The sequence below is a fragment of the Callorhinus ursinus genome, unplaced genomic scaffold, assembly GCF_003265705.2.
Source record: "Callorhinus ursinus isolate GAN/ISIS: 27379988/994484 unplaced genomic scaffold, GSC_fseal_2.0 scaffold33, whole genome shotgun sequence".
NCBI lineage: Eukaryota > Metazoa > Chordata > Mammalia > Carnivora > Otariidae > Callorhinus > Callorhinus ursinus.
The window spans coordinates 13,154,829-13,172,518 of NW_027397095.1; the positions used below are offsets into that span (position 1 = coordinate 13,154,829).

Below are 17,690 nucleotides of genomic sequence, written 5' to 3' on the forward strand. Positions count from 1 at the left end.
GTTCAATTTCTCCAGAGAAAGTTTCCTTAATCAACTGCTTATGGGGGAACTGGGTAAACCTGATTGCTCATACTCTGATGATGGGAGGTGGTTTTAAAAGAACAGTTCTCTGCCACCAAGGCCATGGCCTTGCTCTAGAACAAAACAGATCTACAATGTGACTTTCCTAAGGGTTGGCCAGACACTTACTAATCTAGCACCATTGGATCTGAGAAATCACATCACCCAGGAGGCAGATCAGCTTATAATGTGGACTAGACCTGCTGCAGAGCCCTCTCTTATCCTGGACCTCACCTAAAACTGGCAGCCTTCTAGGTTATCCGACAATGGGTCACAGCACTGTTCCCATGTGTTATATCCCAAATCCCCAAAGATCTACTAGTGCTGTGCCACCTTCTTAGTGGTAGGGAGTGCAAAGTACAGTATTTTGTCCTTTATCTTAGAGAGGATATTCTGCCCCAGACCCCCAAATCTAAAGAAATTCATGATGCAAACATATTCTTCAATGAAGTGGGCTAGTGTGATATTCTGCAGAGTGTGAGGATGTTTAAGTTGCCTATATGCAATATTATTAGAGAGAGCATGAGAGTTGGGGCACCTAGGTGGCTCAGTCGTTAAGCGGCTGCCTTCGGCTCAGGTCATGATCCCAGCACCATGGGACCAAGTCCCACATTGGGCTCCTTGCTCAGCGGGGAGCCTGCTTCTCCTTTTCCCTGCCACTCCCCCTGCTTGTGCTCGCTCTCTCTCTGACAAATAAACAAAATCTTCATTAAAAAAAAAAAGCATGAGAGTTAAAATAGCCCCAAGTGAGCGTGTCCTTGCCATATAAGGGTAAACTAATTTTTTATTGACGTAATTTACATACAAAAAAATAGAGACCTTAGTTGTTGGGTGTTTTTCAGAGAGGGAGCAGGGTAGGGGCAGAGGGAGAGAGGGAGGATCTTAAGCAGGCTCCATGCTGAGCACATAACCCGACGCAGGGCTCCATCTCACAACCCTGAGATCACCACCTGAGCCAGAATCAAGAGTTGATGTTTAACCGACTGAGCCACCCAGGTGCCCCGAGATCTTAGTTTTGACAGTTGTTCATACCCATGTATCCACCACTCAAAACAAGATATGCAACATTTCCATCACCCCAGAAAGTTTCCTCCTTTACTTTTCAGTTAATCCCCTGATGCCCAACCAGAAGCAACCACTTTCTGATTTCTTTCTCCATAGATTTGTATTGTCTGTTCTTGGAAGGCATTTAAAAAGAACCATGCAGTCTGTATTTTTGTGTATATCTGGCTTCTTGCATGCAAATAATGTTTTTGAGGTTGTGAACTGCTTTTGATTCTCCCTATTAATGAGCATAAAAAATTTCCAGAGCAGGATGTGTACTCTATCCAAGCTGTCCCGAGATATGATTCTGGTTAATGACCTGGAAGTAATGAGGGTGGTGGGGCACATCTTGGAAAAAAATGTCATCTCACAAGGCAACTGCTTCAGGTGAAATCCTGACATGGCTTCCATGAAAAGGGAAGTTACTCTCCTCTGGCAAGGGAAAAGGGGGATGCTTCTGCCACCAAGAGAAGTCCAGGGGGAAACTGAAGGGCTCATTAATACTTGGATTCACCCACCCAAATAACCATCCTGGATCTCTAGGTTCAACTCATTCCCTATCTGATTTTGAAAAAACAGACCCTACAAGGTTGCATATTTTGTCTTTTTTGCATCTCTGCCACCCTTACTATCAGATCCTGAGCCTGATTTTCAGTCCAATCTGTCCTGCAGCTGTGGGACATAAGGATCTCCATTAAAGTTGCATAGAGGCAAGAGTTTCTACTGCCGTCAAAAGCAGCCATTCTACTCCAAGATCCTTATAAATAACATTGTATATCGATTAAGTGCCACAGCCACTTGACCTCCCATATCTTGCCCTGCACCTCCACATTATACCAATAAAATACCACACACCACAGGTGAAAGCTCGAGTAATTGCAATGGCACTTCGCGTCAGGGGCTATTTCCATACACTTAACACCACCCACAGGGTCCCTCTTGCTTTTAGACGGGTCAACAATCCAACTCCAAAACCCCATCCTGATAGTCTGTTTCCTAGAACCACTTTTTTTTATTATGTTATGTTAATCACCATACATTACATCATTAGTTTTTGATGTAGTGTTCCATGATTCATTGTTTGCATATAACACCCAGTGCTCCATGCAATACGTGCCCTCTTTAATACCCATCACTGGGCTAACCCATCCCCCCACCCCCCTCCCCTCTAAAACCCTCAGTTTGTTTCTCAGAGTCCATAGTCTCTCATGGTTCGTCTCCCCCTCCGATTTCCCCCCTTCATTCTTCCCTTCCTGCTATCTTCTTCTTTTTTTTTTTTTTAACATATAATGTATTATTTGTTTCAGAGGTACAGGTCTGTGATTCCTAGAACCACTTCTAACACCAAATGTCTTAGCCTGGTTTTTCTAAAATGGAGCCTGAGCCAGGAATTCAAGCCCTAACCACTGGGGAGTTGTGCAAGCCTAAAGCAAGGGGAAAGGGTAAGTAAGGCAAGGAACGATGTAGAACAACAATGTGATGCAATGCATGACCTCACTGGACATTGCGTCACCAACTGCAGGTCACTTGCCGGGTATGTTTGCTCCAGATGGTTGAAAAGAAAAGGTGCGCACATGTTTCAGAGTTGGGACAGAAAGGGAGAAATCGGAGACATTTATCTGCTGGGAACCCTCATGCCTCCTCATTTCCACTAGTCAAGTTTCACACTGCAAGGTGCTGACTCCCCCTCCCGAGTTTCATCATTTGGTCCCTTGGCAGCTTCTCACAAAGCCTGACCCCATCCCCATAGATGATTTGATACCTTGGCACTCACAGGTTCAGTGTATAGGACATGAGAGTCAAGCAGGTGCAGGGCTTCAATTTAGACTACCCTGTAGCTCTGAAAGCTCAGGAGGGATGCCAAAACATGGAATGGCCGCAGTACAATTTGGAAAGTGGGCAGAACCTTGGAAAAGAATCTGAGAAGATGCACCAGCAGTTTGTGTCCTATACAGGTTAGTCCAAGTAAGACAAAAGGATAATTTGGCCTAGAGTTGTGATGGTGGGGATGGAGAAAAGTAACAGATTTAGGATACATTTTGGGGATAGAACTAACAGCACTCTCTAATGAACTGGATTGAGGGGTCAGGGAAAGAGAGGATTCATGGATGACCCCTATGTGTTTTACTTGAGTAACTGGATGGGACATGATATCATGTCTGAGATACGGAGTATGGGGGAGGAATAGATTTGGCAGGGAGAAGGTCAATATTTAGTGCAATGCTGTCCAACAATTTTGGTAAAAACATTTTATGTTTGTTTATTCTTTAAGACTGAAGCATTAAATTTAATAACCACATCCATGACAATTCCATTCCATAACTCAGTCAAAGGCCAGCCCTACACATAGATAGAACCAGTTACCACTTGCAAGATAGAGCTCACAATACATGGAACAGCCTGCCCCAAAAGATCTCTCCCACCTATTGGTCAGCTGCCCATAATCTGTGTTCTGATTATCTATTGCTATATAACAAACCACCCCAACCTTGGTGGCTTAATACAACAACATTCATACTGGTCACAACAATGGGCAAGCTTTGGCAAGGTGGGCTGATCTTTGCTTCATGTGGTATCAGCTAGGGTAGCTCAGCTGGGAGCTGGAGGATCTATGTCCAAGATGGCTCACTCACATTGACTGGCAAGTTGGTGCTGGCTGTTAACTGAGAGCTTAGCCAGAGCTGAGGGCCAGGAGCCCCAGTTCCTCTCCACAGGAGCCTCTCCATGGGCTGTTTAGCCTCCTCACAGCAAGTGACTGGATTCCAAGAATAAACACCCCTAGGGACAGGAAGAAGAAGCTGCCAGTGTCTTGAGGCATAGGCCCAGAAACTGGCACAGGGCTACTTCTGTCATATTCTATTAGCCAAGCATTCACAGAACCCAGATTCAAGACATCACCTCTCAATGGGAGATGTATCAAAAATGTGAGAGCCATGTTTTAAAATGGCAGAGCTTAGGGGCACCTGGGTGGCTCAGTCAGTTAAGTGTCTGCCTTTGGCTCAGGTCATGATCTCAGTGTCCTGGGATTGAGCCCCATGTCGGGCTTGCCGCTCAGCGGGGAGTCTGCTTATATCCCTCTCCCTCTGCCGCTCCTCCTGCTCACACTCTCTATCTCAAATAAATAAATAAAATCCTTTTAGAAATAAATAAAAATAAAATGGCATAGCTCAGAACTTATAACCTGTCACTAATTAATGGTGACTTTGGTTTCATGGTAGTGGAAGAGGGGGCACTTAAACCATTGAGTGTCTGCTTATATGATTTTGCCAGATGAATTCTCGACACCCCTCAGGTCGCTGAGAGAATGGGAGTGAGGATAAAGAAAATAATACAGGGGCGCCTGGGTGGCTCAGTCTGTTAAGTGTCTGCCTTCGGCTCAGGTCAGGATCCTGGGGTCCTGGGATCAAGCCCCGCATCAGGCTCCCTGCTAAGCAGGGAGCCTGCTTCTTCCTCTGCCTCTGCCTGCCTGTCTGCCTACTTGTAATCTCTCTCTCTCTGTCAAATAAATAAAATCTTTTTAAAAATCATCTTTCTTTAAAAAAATAATAATAATATAGACAACAATACAGCTACCACTTTTTGAGCACTCACCATGTGCCAGACATTTTTTTTAAAGATTTTATTTATTTATTTGTCCGAGAGAGTGAGTGAGCACAAGCAGGGGGAGCGGCAGGCAGAGGGAGAAGCAGGCTCCCTGCTGAGCAAGGAGCCCGATGTGGGACTCGATCCCAGGACCCGGGGAACGTGACCTGAGCCGAGGGCAGATGCTTCACCGACTGAGCCACCCAGGCGTCCAGTGCCAGACATTGTTCAGAGTGCTTTACATGCATCAGCTCATTGAGTCCTCCCCAACAATCCCTATGAGGTAACTTAATATTATTATTTTTTTTTAGATGAGGAAATTGAGACATAGAAGGGTTAAATGATTTGCCCAAAGTTATACAGCCAGGAAATAGTTGAGCTGGGATTCCAGACCAGATCTAACTCCAGAGTCCATACTCAAAACTATTATACCATATTGGAAAAAGTAGAGGTGAGCTTGTCAAAGACAGAGGGGCTGCCAGGCCACCGCCCTAAGTAGGGCCCAGGGCTTCATCAAGCCTCCACTGGTAGCAGCCTTATCAGAAGAAATATGCGTAAAAAAAAAAAAAAACCCAACATCAGAGCAATTGGGATTTTCCACCACAGTAGATTCCTGGTATGAGAAAGCATGAAAAGAAACAAGTATTCATTGTTAAGTACCTTTTATTTGTCAGGCATTACACTAAGTGCTTTATGTGCATTAAATTCATCTATTTCTCTGAACAATCAAGGGGTAAGTATTGTTATTACTACCATTTTGCAGCTGAGGAAACAGAGAGATTATGTAACTTGTTCAAGGTCACACAGCTGGTAAATGGCCATGCTGGGATTCTAGCTCAGATCTGACACCAAACCCATACTCTTAATCATCATATATGAAATCATGGGGTTCTGTCTATAGTGGTGGAATAACCCCAGGGTTGAGACTCCTGTTGCAGAACCCAGAGCAAAGGATCACTGAAAAAGTTAGGAGAAGAGGCAGAATACTCTGAGTCCATCTAGCCCATCGTATTGCTCTTAGCCAGGCAATACCTCTAGCTGGTTGCCTCCCTTTGCACCTACTTCCTTTTATCCAAGATCTCATTAATAGCTAAGAATATTGACTCTACAAGGCACAAGACAGTCTGAGCAAATCCATCTCCAAATATTCTCCTCTTTATTTCCACTTAATTAATAGGTAACCACCGAAGAGAGAATAAAATTAGTGACTTCCTGATGGCACTGAACAATGAAGTTCTTAGCTCTCTTCACAAGTCTACCTAATTGGAGATTAATAGAGATGGATCCTGGGGCATCTGACTGGCTCAGTTGGAGGAGCATGAGACGCTTGATCCTGGGGTCATGAGTTCAAGCCCTATGTTGGGTGTAGAAATTACTAAAATCATCATCACCATCATCATCATCATCATCATCATCAAGATGGATCCCTTCTCCATCTAATTCCCATTTTGCAACCAACTACCCCTTGTAGGCTTCTGACCCTCCCGATACTTACCTGGAAACAAGTTTAAATCTTGGCTCAAATAAACATTTCCAAGCAATTAACCCATTGTTAATTATTAAATAACTCGTTGCCCAGAGAAGGGAGGAGGGGTGGTAACAGAAGGGGGTCTAGATTTCAGGATGCCAGTTGGGCCATTTAAATGCTTCTTGGAAGAATGCCCAAAGAGACTAGGTTCAAGCCTACCTGGCTTCCTCCCCTGCAGATTTCTAAATCTTGGTAGCCTTGTCCCTCAGCCTTCAGCTCTAACTCCTCTCTAGTTTGGGGCAAAGCAAAGTCTCTAATCTGGAGAGCTTACAGACCTAGAAGCTCATCACACTGAGGCCAGTAATGGAGTCCTAACTTTGGATCGCCACCTCACTAACACTTTGGGCATTACCCATCCAGCTTGACCTCGAGTTCAATATGCTTGTACTCAGATGCTTCCCTCCAAAATGGCCCTTCTACCCAGCTTGCCCAAGCTTTCACTGGCCAGACCTAGACATCATTCCATGAGCTACTTGTGCTAGAGGCACCTCCTGGAGGAGTTCACAGCAACTCTGTCATTCCCAATCCTAGTTATCATAGGAGCTCAGGGAGGAAGCTACCACCTTCTGGCTGATGGCATCAGCCTATTAAGTGGTTGGCAAAATTTGGCCCTGCAGACACAAAGCCCCACCCTTCCAGAAACAGCCCCAGAGGTATTGTCTGCACACAGTACTTCCATAGGAGTATCTCCTCACTGCTGGCAGGGACTCAAGTGACCTAGACCTTGCCTTTGAAAATCTAAGGCACCCAGGTAGGGAAACAGGCAGAACAGCTATCCTTTATTTCCAATATTGGTACCTGCTAAAGGTCTGGCTCTAGGTCTGCACCTGGAGCTCTGAAGAGCAGTAGGTTTCATCTTGGCTGACTTCTGTCCACACAGCCTGTGGCCTGTAGCAACAGCAGCAGCACAGCCAACCCTATCTGGACTCATGATGTCTGATATTTCCATGTCTTCCCTCTTGGGTAAACTCTCAAGACTGGATGTTCAGCCATCATTTCCCAAGGGGCTAAAATTGTACCATCGGCCTGGATCTCCTCAAAGCAAGTTACTCTTTCTCAGAGACTGAAAAAAATCCCAGAAAATTCTAGTTTTGCCCCAGTTTTACCCTACTGCTCAAGGCCTAAATAAGTGATGGTGAAGGGACAAGTATCCACACTTCCTTATCTTCAGCCTGCTGTATGATCTTGAGAGATGGAGTATATATTTAGAATGGAGAAGTTCCAGTGGGTTTAAGAATACTCATAACTTTGTCCATATGTATACCCAAAGGACAGCCTTTCAAATACAACTCAGCCAATTGTGAGGCTGCTTTATAGCTGACATGGCCAGCCTGGCTGCCTCATTGACCTACGTCCTGTAAAAGAGAAGTTTCACCTACACTCTCACCATAGACAAGGCATTCGGGACTCTGAAGGTCCTTTGCAAAACCTGGAGGGTAGGAGGAAGGCAGTGGTCGTTTGTCCTGGGCCCTAAGTGAAAGGGTCCTCAAATATGGGCTACTGTACAGAGATAAATATAAGTAAGGGAGCTGGGTGAGGCCTGATCACACAGATTGATGCTGATTAAAATCCTACAAGTCCTGGTACTAATTAAACCTGAGAGCAGATAAAAGGGTGAAGGACCTCAAGATCTGAAAGTTCTGGGGCCTTAATTCAGTAATAACAACAAGGACAACTGATTATTATTGTTTGCTGTGTGTAAAGCACGTTATCCGTATTATCTCACTTAGGCTTCACAGCTATCCTTGAGATAAGTAGTAGAACTGGACTGTCTAAGAGTCGGGGACTCCAAGAGCGGTGGAAAGGAGAGGACTCTGAGGGAAAAAGAGAGAAGGACTAGGTCCCCTGAGCCTGGGTACACAAAGGTGCAAGAGGCAGGTTCTGAGAATATCTGGGATCTGTGCCCCACTCAACACCTGGAGGTGGTAGTAGTAGCCCCCAGGCTCAGTTGTCCTCTGATCTTAACTCTTATCCACATTCTTTCTGCCTGTAGCTGCTTCTGTCAGAGCTAATCCCTTCTAGACTCCATCTGCTCTTGCCTCTGCAGGGACTTGGGTCTTTCAGTTGTCTCCTCTGGGTAACATTTCATCCTCACTTTTGGTCTTTTAAGAACTTCCTTCATCTGATAGAACTTTTTGAAAATATTTGTGGACAAAACTATGGCAGTAGTGAAAGCATCAATGCTTACCAGGAGTTCTGGGAGGGGGGTAAGGGATGAACAGGTGGAGCACAGGGCATTTTTAAGGCAGTGAAAATATTCTGTATGATACTATAATGGTGTACACATGAAATATACATTTTTCAAAATGCATAGAGCTATACAACACAGAGTAAGCCCTAATGTAAACTATGGACTTTAGTAATAATATGTATCAATATTGGTTTCTCAGTTGTTACAAATGTACCCAACTAATGCAATATGTTAATCAGGGAAACTGTGGAAGAGGGGAAGAAGAGATATATGGGAATTCCCTATACTTTTGGCTCAATTTTTCTGGAAACCCCAAATTGCTCTAACAAATAAAGTCTATTTCAAAAACAAACAAAATTGCTTATGTTCATTGCATTTCCCATTAAAAGGATCCATGGCTCCCTGGAGAAATGGCTGATTCCAGGTGTAGGGTAGGGAATTCAAGATGAGCCTCAGGCATGTTGTCATACCAAAAAGCAAGGACACTATCAAAGACTACTGAGGATACAGCAAGACCCAGGAGCTGACGTAAAGGGGCTTCTCCTGGCCAAAGGTTATCAAATTGAGCATTTAAAAAATGATTGTGGTTGACTGAAACACATCAAATATATAAAATTCTGTAAGTTCATTAGGACTCTCAAGAAAAAAACTCATTGATCATCACTGGAAGTTTCTAGAGCAACAACTCGTTACATTAAAAATAAACAAAGGTAAAGAATTAAGCACTGATTCTTCATTTCCTGGTCAAACAGTACTTCAGGGTCACTAAAAAGGTTGATAAGAAAAGTTCTTCATTACAGAGAATTCCACTAATCGATGCAAAAGGAACGAGAGGATTATAAAGTCACCACTTTGCAACTCCTAATGAACGAATGGATTTAGGCAAAAAGCATCAATGAGTCCTCGGTGGGTGGCGGTGGTGGCCGTAGCGGTTCCTCCTGGCCCTGTTAATGTCGGGGCCAGGCCCGGGGAGGATGGCGCCCTAGAGCCCGGCCTCACTGGGGTAGGGGCGGGAGGGGACGGGGTGGGCACCGGCCATGTCGGAGGTGACCCGGAGTCTGCTGCAGCGCTGGGGCGCCAGTTTTAGGAGAGGCGCCGACTTCGACTCTTGGGGCCAGCTGGTGGAGGCGATAGACGAGTATCAGATATTAGCAAGACATCTACAAAAAGAGGCCCAAGCTCAACACAATAATTCTGAATTCACAGAAGAATGAAAGAAAACCATAGGCAAAATTGCAACATGTTTGGAATTACGAAGTGCAGCTTTACAGTCCACACAGTCTCAAGAAGAATTTAAACTGGAGGACCTGAAGAAGCTAGAACCAATCCTAAAGAATATTCTTACGTATAATAAGGAATTCCCATTTGACGTTCAGCCTGTCCCCTTAAGAAGAATTTTAGCACCTGGTGAAGAAGAGAATTTGGAATTTGAAGAAGATGAAGAAGAGGGTGGTGCTGGAGCAGGGTCTCCTGATTCCTTTCCTGCTAGAGTTCACGGCACTTTACTACCCAGGCTGCCGTCAGAGCCAGGAATGACACCACTCACCATCAGAATTGAGAAAATCGATCTGAAGGATGCGGGGCAGTGCATCGATCCCTATATCACAGTTAGCGTAAAGGATCTGAATGGCATAGATTTAACTCCTGTGCAAGATACTCCTGTGGCTTCAAGAAAAGAAGATACATATGTTCATTTTAACGTGGACATTGAGCTCCAGAAGGATGTTGAAAAATTAACCAAAGCTGCAGCTATCTTCTTTGAATTCGAACACTGCAAGCCTAAAAAAAGGTTCACCAGCACCAAGTGCTTTGCTTTCATGGAGATGGATGAAATTAAAGCCGGGCCGATTGTAATAAGACTATACAAGAAACCCACTGACTTTAAAAGAAAGAAATTGCAGTTATTGACCAAGAAACCACTTTATCTTCATCTACATCAGACTTTGCACAAGGAATGATCCTGACATGAGTCACCTGGAACGTCTGTGAATTCTCCCACCCAGTAGCAACCCTCCCGGCTCTGTGTAGCGCATCCCCCCTCTGCCAGGCAGGTGGCAGGCCTCACGGGCGCCGGCAGGCCAGAGCGAGCCCGCGGGATTCACAGCCCAGCACGCCACTGACCTAGACGACTCCTTTGGATACGGGCTTATTGTAGTTTTGAAACATGTTTTTACTTTTATAGTATTTGTGCAATTCATAGTCTCTTTTCTAACTTACCACTATTCCTGCCCTGCTTCCTGGAACAACACTGCTGTGGGTAGGATGTGCTCGTCTTCAAAATTAATACAGCAATAAGAATGTGCTAGAGTTTACAAAAAAAAAGCATCAATGAATGCTAAACCTATTAGCTAAAAGTTTAACAAGGAACAGGCCAAGCCCATCTCACCGCAAAATAAATCTCATCACTAAAAGTGAGACAACCAGATATGATGCGCCTTCTGATTGATGCAATGGAATGCACACAGCACCACTTAACAAAGCATTTTTGCCAAAAGCAGTGAACCTGAAACAAATAAATCTTCTAGTCTAGATCTAAACACCTGTATAGGAAATAAAAGAGATAGGGGAACAAGTTAAATGGTACCAGAAGGAGGTAATCAGCCAAACACAGAAAGTGGGGCACTTTGAGAAACAAATGGCCCAATTTCTCCAATAGCATGGTGTCTTACTCAGTTCAGGCTGCTCTAACAGAATATAATAGAATGGGTGGCTTATAAACAACAGGAACTTATTTGTCATAGCTCTAGAGGCTGGAAGTCCAAGATCAAGGGATCAGCACGATTGGGTTCTTGGTGAAGGTCTGCCCCCTAGTTGCAGACAGCCAACTTCTTGCAGCCAACTTCTTGCAGTGTCCTCACATAGTGGAAGGGCGAGAGAGCTCTTTGACGTCCCTTTTATAAGGGTACTAATCCCATTCATTAGGGCTCCAACCTCATGACCTACTCACCTCCCAAAGGCCCCACCTCCTCATAGCATCACACGGGGGGCTAGGATTTCAACATATGAATTTTGTGGGGGGGACACAAACATTCAGGCCATTATACATGGGAAGAAAAGGAAGAGGGGACATTGTTGTAGAATAAAAAACACTTAAGAAACATGGCCATAAAATGAATTGTGTGGCTCTTGTTTGGAACTTGACTCAAAATAACCAATTTTTGAGAAAACCAGGGAAATTTGAATATGGGCTGGGTATTAGATCATATTAATACATTATTGTTCATTTTGTTAGAAGTGATAACGTCATTGTAGTTATATTTTAAAAGTCCTTCCTTATTCGTTTTTAAAAAGTTATTTAAATTACATATGTATCTGTGTGCATACATATGCACACACTTATACACACACACTACTTATGTGTGTATACCCATATAAATACATAAAAAACTTTTTAAAAAGACAATGATTCTGAGAGTGGAAAGGTTAGGTATTGGTTGAAAAGCAACTTTTTTTTTTTCTTAGCTTGGTTACTAGAGCACATGAATGGCATAGCAGCAGAGACAGACTTTGGTATTAGGTTAAAGGAAATGGGTGACACAAAGCACTGTGCTCACAAATCCACTGAGTGGAAAACCCCCATGAAAATAGCTGGTCACTAAGACAGACAGAGACTTAAAAGTCTTGTTGTACAGGCTGGAAGTCAATAGAGCTTCCAATCCAAAAGCTTTCTTTTCAGAATCTGGTAAGGGAAATTATCCAGGATTTCAAAATAGATTTGAGCTTCCTGAGGGCAGCCATAGTGTACTTCAGAAAGCTGGTGAAGCATATGTGGTGGTCTTATTTAAAGAGTTTAACCTGAGAGTCATCTGTGATAGGAGAGTCTCTATCATGCCCTAAGATGCCCTATTAGTCTGCTCAATATAGTGAGAAAGAGCTTAGTTAAGGCCATTTTTTATGGTGTTAAATAGTAAATGATGTAAATATTTTGTTTTTAACTTGTGCTTTTTTGGCCAGAAAATGTTTATATGCTGCATTTGAGTTTAAGTCACCCCATCGTTCACGCAAGATGAATGAAAAGTGCACAGATTCAGTGAAGTGAGCACTGTCATTCAAGAGTTGCACACTGCTCATCTACAAAATCAATGGGTGATAGTTCTTGCTCCTCGTGATGCCTGTTTCTGTACATTCATGAGTTGTTGGGTTGCAATTACAATACTAGAATTGATGAGATGTGAAATGTGTAGAGGGCTGTTTTGCAATTATATTGCTTATGGCTTGATACGAGTATTTCATAATTGAGGTTGCTAAAAAATATATGAACCTGCACCTGAGTTAGCATCTAGATCCAACTATGAATTTACAGGAAATACAGAAGACAGAGGAGCATGTTAAACAATACCATGGGAAAGCTTTCAGCAGAATCTGGGCTGTGGAAAACTCTACTGGACAAAGAACCCAGTTTCTTCAACAGATAAATTGCAAAGAATAAAAAGATATGAAAGGTCTGTCTGTCTGTCTCTCTCTCTCTGACAAATAAATAAAACCTTTAAAAAAAGCGGGGGGATGGCTGGGTGGCTCAGTCGGTTAAGCATCTGCCTTTGGCTCAGGTCATGATCTCAGGGTCCTGGGATTGAGTCCCGCATCGGGCTCCTTGCTTGGCGGGGAGCCTGCTTCTCCCCCTGCCTGCCGCTTCCCCTGCTTGTGCTCTGTCTCTCTCTCTCTCTCTGACAAATAAATAAATAAAATCTTTTTTAAAAAAAGATATGAGAGGAACCTATAAATTAAAAGAATACAAGAGACATATCAAAAATTACCATGTATGGACCTTATTTGCATTCAAACAAACTAACAGAAAAAAAATATGACATTTATGAGATAACTGGAAATTTATACGTGAATGAATATTTGATTATATTAAAGACTAATTTAGATATATAGGTTTCCCTGCTATCCAAAAGTAGAGTGTTGAACAAAACTATGAACAATAAGAAAACAAACAATCCAATTTTTAAATGGCCAAAAGACATGAACAGACATTTCACCAGAGAATATACAGATGGTTTATTACTTTTCCAGAGGTGCCATAACAAAGCAACACAAACTTGGTGGCTTAAATAACAGAAATTTATTCTCTCATAATTTTTGAGGCTAGGAGTCCAAAAATCAAGATGTCTGCCAGTCCATGCTCTCTCAGAAGGCTCTAGGGAAGGATCCTTCCTTGCCTCTTCCGAGCTTCTGGTGGTTGCCAGCAGTCCTTGGCTCACCTTGGCTTGTGGCAGCATAACTCCAATCTCTGCCTCCATCTTTACATGATTGTCTTCCCTCTGTGTATGTACAATAGTCCCCCCTTATCCGAGGTTTTGCTTTCCACGGTTTCAGTTACCCCTGGTCAACCACAATCCAGAAGCAGATGATCCTCCTTCTGACACAGTGCCAAAAAGTCAGTAGTAACCTAACGCTATGTCACAAGCCTACATCATTCCCCTCACTTCGTCTCATCACATAGGCATTTTATCATCTCACATCCTCAAAAGAAGAAGGGTGAGTACAGGACAGTAAGGTATTTTGAGAGAGATAACACATTCACATAACTTTTTTTTACAGTATACTGTTATAATTGCTCTATTTTATTATTGTTGTTGTTGATTAACAACAACAATAATACTAATAATTACTGTGCCTAATTTATAAATTAAACTTTATCATAGGTATGTACGTATAGGAAAAATATAGCATATATGAGGGTTTTGTACTATCCATGGTCTCGGGCATCCCCAGGGGTCTTGGAACATATCCCCCACAGGTAAGGGCAGACTACTGTATGTGTCCAAATTTCTCCCTTCTTATAAAGGCATCAGTCATTAGATAAGGGCCTACCCTAATCCAGCATGACCTTATCCTGACTTGATTACATCTGCAAAGACCCTATTTCCAAGTAAGGTCACATTCACAGGTTCCAGGTGAACAAGAATTCAGAGGGGACACTATTCAACCCAGTACAGATGGCAAATAAGCACATCAAAGATGTTCAACAGGGGCGCCTGGGTGACTCGGTCGGTTAAGCGTCTGCCCTCAGCTCAGGTTATGATCCCAGGGTCCTGGGATCAAGCCCCATACCGGGCTCCTTGCTCAGACGGTAGCCTGCTTCTCCCTCAGCCTGCCGCTCCCCCTGCTTGTGCTCTCTCACTCTGGCTCTTTCTCTCTGACAAATCAATCAATCAATCAATCAATCAATCTTTTTAAAAAAAGATGCTCAAAATAATTAGTTATTAAAGAAATACAAATTAAAACCACATGCCTATTAGAATGGCTACAATAAAAATAATAATAAACTCTGACAATATCAAGTACTTATAAGGACAACAATTTCTTTTAAAGTTAAATACCTTCCATGTGACCCAGAAATTCCACTTTTAGATTTTTTTTTTTAAGTAAGCTCTATGCCCAACGTGGGGCATGAACTCACAACCCCAATGTCAAGAATTGCATGCTCTACCAACTGAGCCAGCCAGGGGGCCCCCCACTTCTAGATATTTACCAAAAAGAAATTAAAATTTATGTTTCCACAAAAACCTATACACAAATGTTCATATCAGCTTTATTCATAATAGTCAAATTTGATAATAACCCCAAAGTCCTTCAGTGGATGAATGGACAAACTGTGGTACACCCATACCATGTGACTGCTTACTAAAAGGGGGCATAAGGGAACATTTTGGGGTGATGCAAATGTTCTATATCTTGATCACAGTGATGGTTATACAACTGTATTAGCTTTTCAAAACTTAATAGATGCTTACAGTAAAAGAAGGTAAATTATATCTCAATAAACCTATTTTAAAAAGAATAGAACTGAAGGGCACCTGGGTGGCTCAGTCGGTTAAGCACCTGACTCTTGATTTTGGCTCAGGTCATAATCTCAGGGTCCTGGGATCAAGCCCCGCGTCGGGCTCCACACTCAGCGGGGAGTCTGCCTGAGGATTCTGTCTCCCTCTGCCCCTCCTCTGTCTCTCTCCCTCTCTCTCTCCCTTGCTCTCTAAAATAAAAATAAATAAATCTTTTTTAAAAAGAACAGAACTGAAGGAATATATATATACATACATATATATATGTTGCTATAGACTGAATGTGTCTCCCCCAAAATTCATAATTCACATCTTGAAACTGAATCTCCAATGTGATGGTATGTGAAGGTAGGGCCTCTGGGAGGTAATGAGGTCATGAAGGCGGAGCCCTCTCTTCTAAGAGAGACCACAGAGAGTTCCCTTGTCCCTTCTGTCATGTGAAGCCACAAGGAGAAGACAGCCATCCATGAACCAGGGGGCTCTCACCAGACACAGAACCTACCAGTACCCTGACCTCAGGCTTACCCAGCCTCCAGAATTGTAAAGAACAAATGTTTGCTGTTTAAGCCACCCACTCTATGGGATTTTTGTTATAGCAGCCCAAACAGACTAAGACACAAGTGCACAGGGAGTAGTAAGGATACAGATATAACAAGATTGGCCAAGGGTTAGTAATTACTTAAACTGAGTGATGGGAACAAAAGGGTTCTTCATACTGTTCTGTCTACTTTTATATCATAATAAAAATCTAAAATACATCTACCAAAAAGGGAGTGGGGGGGGAAGTCTGAGGAATCTGGCCATACACGTTTGTGATAGAATACAGGCTTTTCCATAGGTAAGACTTATAGTTTCCTTAGATGATTAGATAGATAGATAATAGATAAAATATTTTTAAGCAAAGGAAACCAGTAGCTACAGAATACATTACATGTGTTTGTACGAGCTATTTTTAATATATGTAGAGTAGCGTTTTTAAGTTAAATGTTTTATGGTTTATAAGATATAATTATGCTCAGACTACACCTCAGAACAATTAAATTAGAATCCTTGGGGTTTGGGCCGGGGCATGGGCATATTTTTAAAGCTTTTCAAGTGATTCTAATACATAGCCAGGGTTGACAACCATTGCTTTGGGAGAAGAGTGATAAGAAATTCAAGCCTCGGGCGCCTGGGTGGCTCAGTTGGTTGCACGACTGCCTTCGGCTCAGGTCATGATCCTGGAGTCCCGGGATCGAGTCTCGCATCGGGCTCCCTGCTCAGCAGGGAGTCCGCTTCTCCCTCTGACCCTCCCCCCTCTCATGCTCTCTCTATCTCATTCTCACTCTCTCAAATAATAAATTAAAAAAATCTTAAAAAGAAAAAGAAATTCAAGCCTCACACTTTAATGTGAGCACCACTCAAATACACTTGTTCCTTGAAGCAAGTTTCACCACCCTAATCACTCACCTAGCACAGCAAGTTCATTCACACCCTGCCCTGTCCTTATCCACACAGAACACTCCCTCTCCTTAAAGTCCCCTGGGGACCTGATTCATAGACCACCTTGTTTTCTTTCATGTGTTTCCTTCTCTCCGGGCTGCTGTAGACATGAAGGTATCTAAGCAACTCTGTGCGAGTGTGAATGTGCATGTGCGTACGTGTGTGTTTCACAGATCGAAAGGTCACAGAGTATGGGTTTCTCAGGGACATGGAAAAGCGTCACAGAGAACAGGTCACGGAATCAATTCTAGAAGTGGTAGCAGAGTAAATCAATAAGCAGAAATGAAGTACAATTCGGTTAATGTCATGCTGCTAGCTTTTATAATTGGGGCTGCTTTGGAGACAGAACGGAGAAAAATATACCTAAGAGATTGGCCTGCTAGCATCTCTGTTTGGGAAGTTTCCTCTCCCTTTCTCTCTCTCTTTCTCTCTCACTCTCTCACCTTCTCTCTCCCTTAAACACTAAATAAAAAGGTTTTCTTAAACTTGGGCCCATGGATTTCAGAGCCTATCCCTAAAATTTTATGCAAAATTCTCTGTGTATGTGCATCTTTCTGAAGAGAAGCCTCATAATGTCCATCAGGTTCTCAAAGAATATCAACCATCACTGCCTTAAACAAAGGTGCACGTACACACGCGCGCACACACACATCCCTGTCTTTAGGGATGCTTTCATTTTTATAAAAAGATTTTATTTATTTGAGAGAGAGCGTGCACAAATGGGGGGGGCAGAGGGAGAGGGAGAAGCAGGCTTCCCGCAGAACAGAGAGCCCGGGGAGGGGTGGGGTGCCGATCCCAGGACCCTGAGATCACGACCTGAGCCGAAGGCAGACGCTTAATGGACTGAGCCACCCAGGCCCCCGGGATGCTTTCATTTTTGATCCCATCCTGGCAGGCACCATAGCTGTTTCTACACATGAAAAATAGTTGACTTGATCCCACCACTGCTTCTTTTCATTTTTTTGGCACTTACTTTTGAAATCTGCCCTGTCCTGATGTTCATTTCTCTGGCTATCTG

General features: G+C 43.2%; 1 long non-coding RNA gene and 1 pseudogene across 1 annotated transcript; both read left to right on the top strand.

Annotated features, from left to right (window-relative positions):
- Nucleotides 1–2,820: 2,820 nt before the first annotated feature.
- On the top strand, nucleotides 2,821–6,231 carry LOC141370364 (uncharacterized). Its single transcript, XR_012374345.1, has 2 exons — nucleotides 2,821–3,059; nucleotides 5,864–6,231. It is a non-coding gene; the product is annotated as an uncharacterized lncRNA (long non-coding RNA).
- A 3,080-nt stretch (nucleotides 6,232–9,311) lies between these two features.
- Nucleotides 9,312–10,586, top strand: LOC112809269 (axin interactor, dorsalization-associated protein pseudogene; annotated as a pseudogene).
- The last annotated feature ends 7,104 nt before the right edge of the window (nucleotides 10,587–17,690 follow it).